At 34.7% G+C, this 4,583-nt stretch overlaps 1 pseudogene; it reads right to left on the bottom strand.

Annotated features, from left to right (window-relative positions):
• Window positions 1-2,723: 2,723 nt before the first annotated feature.
• On the bottom strand, window positions 2,724-4,356 carry LOC114495484 (annotated as a pseudogene).
• Window positions 4,357-4,583: the final 227 nt, after the last annotated feature.

The following is a 4,583-nucleotide window of genomic DNA, read 5'->3' as shown; positions in this document are numbered from 1 at the left end:
TGGCATTTCTCTGTTGATTCAGGTTGTTGAGCATCTCATCATGAACTTGTTGGCTATTTGTACGTCTTCTTTGGAAAATATCTAAATCTTTGCCTATTCTTAAATTTAATAGTGTTTTGCAATTGACCTGTAAGTTTTTCTTATATATTTTGGATATTAACCCCATATCAGATATGAAATTTGAAAATATTTTCTCCCATTTCATAGGTTGCCTTTTCATTTTGTTGAGGGGTTCCTTTGTTGTGTACAAGTTTTTTAGTTTGATGTAGTCTCAGTTGTTGATTTTTGTTTTCTCTCTATTTCTTTAGAGTCAACTCCAAAATGTCACTGCCAAGACCAATATTAAAGAGATTAAATCTCTATGTTTTCTTCTAGAAGTTCCCTGGTTTCAGTTCTTATGTTCAAATCTAACTCATTTTGAGTTGAGTTTTGTGTCTGTTGTATAAGAGGGGTTCATTTTTTCCTGTTGCATGTAGGTGTTCAGTTTACTCAACACCATACATTGAAGAGACTATCCTTTCCCTTCTCGACCCCTTTGTCAAAAATTAATTGAATATATATACATGGGCTTATTTTTGTGCTCTATTCTGTTTCATTGGTCGACATGTCTGTTTTTATGCCAATGCCATACTGTTTTGATTATATAGCTTTGTGATGTAGTTGAAATCAGGAAATGTGAAGCTGCCATATTTCTTCTTCTGTCTTATGATTACTTTGGCCTTGTGGTTACACACATATTTCAGGATTTTTTTTCTATTTCTGTGTAAAATTATAATAGACTTTAACAGGGATTCTATTGAATCTATAGATTGCTTTCAGTAGTATGAATACTTAACAATACTCATCCTTCCAATTAATTAGTATCTTTCCATTTATGTGTCCTTTTTAATTTCGTTCAGTACAGTTTTTAGTTTACAGATTTTTTACCCATTTGTTTACATTTATTCCCTGTTATTTTATATTTTTGATGTTGTAAATTTTATTCTTTATTTAATTTCTATCTCTGTTAGTTTATTGCTCATGCATATAAACACAATTTTGTATTTGATTTTGTATTCTGCAACTTTATTGAAAGAATTTATAGTTCTAACAACTGGTATAGGGATTTTCTACATACGAATCATGTCAGCTGCAAATATAGTCAATTTTATTTTTCTGATTCAATTGCCTTTATTACTTTTTTGTGCAAATTGCTCTAGCTAGGACTTCCAATATTATATTGAATAAAAATAATGAGAGCAAGCATCATCTTCTTGTTTCTGATCTTAGAGAAAAAGCTTCATTTGTTTCACCAGTAAGAATGATGTCAGTTTTGTGCTTGTCATTTTATGAACTTAAGTGCATTGAGGTACATTACCTCTATATCCAGCTTGTTGAAAGTTTTCATTGAGAATGGATACTGAGTTTTTTTTTCAAATTACTTTTCTGCTTCTACTAAAAAGATAGTGTGATTTTTATCTTTCATTTTAAAAAAATGTATCACATTGACTGATTTGCAGATGTTGAACCAGGTTTATGTCCCTGAAAGAAATCTACCTTGATCATGATATATAATCATACTTTTTTATATTGTGAATTTTGTTTTCTAATATTTTGTTGAAGGTTTTTGTATTTATGTTCATCAAGGATGCTAGCCTATTATTTTATTTTCTTGTAGTATTCTTGACTAGATTTAGTAGTCAAGAATACACTGACACTTTATGAAGTCAGTGTAAAAACTGGCTTCATAAAATGAGTTTGGAAGTATTCCCTACTCTTCTAGTTTGTTTTTTTGGAACAGTTTAAGAAGAATTGGCATTAGTTTAGCTTTAAATTCACCAGTGCACAAGTTCAAGACATCTGGTTCTTGACTTTGTCTGTTGGGAGATTTTTAATTACTGATTCAATATCCTTAGTAGTGACTAGTGTCATCAGATTTTCTATTTGTTTATGATTTAGTCTTAGTGGGTCATTTGTTTCCAAAAATTTATCTGTTTCAAGATCTGTTATGTATAACTGCATAATAGTCTCATATGATCATTTGTATTTCTATGGTATATTATATATAACATCCCTCTTTTATTTATTATTGTATTTTAGACCTCTTTTTCCCTTAGTAAGTCTATCTAATGGTTTGTCTATTTTATCTTAAACAAAAACAATTTTAATTTCATTGATCTTTTCCATTTCTTTAGTCTCTAATTTATTTCCACTTTGATCTAACAAACATTATTTAATAAGCCATAATAATCCCTCAATACTTACAGCAAATAAAATATATATAAACTAAATTAAAATATTTTTTCTACTAAAATTTATATCAAAGCAAAGGCTATTTTTTGATATTTAGAAATAACCTGGGACTCAAAAATAGGTATGCTATAATTCCTCTCCTTAAATAATTTTAATAAACAATGGAAATTTTAATCAGTATATCCCTGTGTCATGTAACTGTAATTCTCTTTATATAAACTTGTGATCCCTGGTAGAAGCTATGTGTCTAATTTTATTTAGTTAGATATGTATAATTTTCATATCATATCTTTTATATGTACATATTTTTAGGGGTTCTGAATCCCTGACTTATTAGACAGTATAAACATAACAGATTCAGATAATTTTACAAAAAGAGCTCAAGCTGCTCAGAAAAAGCAACTGAGCTTTCTGGGAGAAAAACTATTCTTCTGACTACTGCACAAGGACACCGAGACTCTGCATCCTACACAAAGGCTGAGAGAGGGCACAGACAAGTTCTGTCAGACAGAACACAGAGAAATCCATGTACTACCCAGAGTATCCTCAATGACTATAATGCATCCCTTAGGGGATAAGAATGTATTTGTAGGAAGGAAAACAAATCTTTCCATAGAGAAAGCACTTTCACGAGATGGCTAGGTAGACGTGGGTTTTGTTTCTGCATGTCACTTGGCGAATGAAGATACCATCTTCGGAAAGTTCTGTGTCATCTATTTCATAAATATATGATGATGCTATTGCAAGTGGGGTTCCATAATTACTGAAGGGAAGTGATGTGATGCTAGTGGGGTACCGATGGAACTGGCACAGTCATTTGTTGTTAAATGATCCCAAATATTTACAAACCACCTGTTTATAAGTACCACCTGTGGCAAATGTATTGTGGATGTTGTGAAAGGAAATGGCGTTTTACTGGGTAGATCTGCTCAATATTATTTTCTTTTAGCCTGTGACACTTAAAGGCATACTTCTTCTGTACCTCAGGGTCTGGGTCCCAGTTCTCAACTCGGCCTTCAGTAAAGTTCAGTACATATCCCTGCTTGTTTGGAAATAAATGCTCATATGCAGTGAGTTTGGACTTCCAGTGCTCCTGCATGTAGCCCATGTTCTGTAGGTCTCGCACCAACACTCTGCAGCCCACAGTGCCCACAATCGCCTGTCTCCAGACACTGAAAAGTTGTACACCTGAGAGGAGGTCCCAACATTACAAGGAGTTCTGGGGAACCACAATTTAACTGTCCTTTCCCAACTCCCAGTAACCATCACATTTACTTCTGGGCAGTATTCGATATATCTGATAGGGACTTCACGGATTCCAACAAAGCTTTTCTTTTTTATTATTTTTTATTTTAATCATTATTCAGTACAGTTTTCTCTCTTTTACTCCCAATCCAGCCCACCCACCCAACCCTCCCCACTTCCCTCCCATTAACACCCTCCCCCTAGTTTTTGTCCATGTGTCCTTTAAATTCATTCCTGTAAACCCTTCCCATTCTCCCCTGAAATTCTCTCTTCCCTCCCCTGGTCACTGTCAGCCTGTCCTCTATTTCAGTGTCTTTGGTTATCTTTGGCTTGTTTCTTTGTTTTGTTGTTTAGGTTCCTGTTAAAGGTGAGATCATATGGTATTTGTCTTTCACTGCCTGGCTTGTTTCACTTAGCATAATGCTTTCCAGCTCCATCCAAGCTGTTGCAAAGGGCAGGAGCAGAACAGAGAGCCCAGAAATAAACCCAAGTCTCTATGGTCAATTAATATTTGACAAAGGAGGCAGCAACATAAAATGGAGTAAAATAGCCTCTTCAACAAATGAGTTCCAACAAAGCTTTTCTTGATCAGTGTTCAAATCATGCATTTTCTATTGATGATCTAATGCCCCACTCCAGGCATGTGCAGGATCATAGAAGGCACAGTCCAGGACAGCGCGGGTGTGCTCGTGCTTGAACTGCCTGGAGTTGGCTGGCTCATAGTAGAGTTGCACTGATGTGTCCCAGGAGGAGACCAGCAGGAACTGGAAGGTGTTGGGGCTGAACTTCACTGAGGGGGTGCTGACCTCTGGTGACTGGTTCAGCTTGAACTCTTTAGAATTGGTCATCTTGAGTCCCTTCAAAATCAAATTGATGCTGCTAGCCACTGCCTCATTCCGCTCAGAGCACTCTATCTTTTATATGTATGTTATCAAGTTCCATATAAAATTAATTCCTTAGTGGAGGATTTATTTCTAAAAATCATAAAACAGAATTTAAGTTTAAAAATTTTAGCTTAACATTGTTTTCCAGTATTTTCCTGCTGCTATGTCAAAGATCTAGGCACTAAATCTATGGTTTCTAAAACCAAACCCAGTGATTTGGCC

The sequence above is a fragment of the Phyllostomus discolor genome, chromosome 4, assembly GCF_004126475.2.
Source record: "Phyllostomus discolor isolate MPI-MPIP mPhyDis1 chromosome 4, mPhyDis1.pri.v3, whole genome shotgun sequence".
In the NCBI taxonomy this organism is placed as follows: Eukaryota; Metazoa; Chordata; class Mammalia; order Chiroptera; family Phyllostomidae; genus Phyllostomus; species Phyllostomus discolor.
The sequence above is the reverse complement of the archived record's forward strand: the minus strand, read 5'-3'. Positions and strand labels throughout refer to the sequence as shown.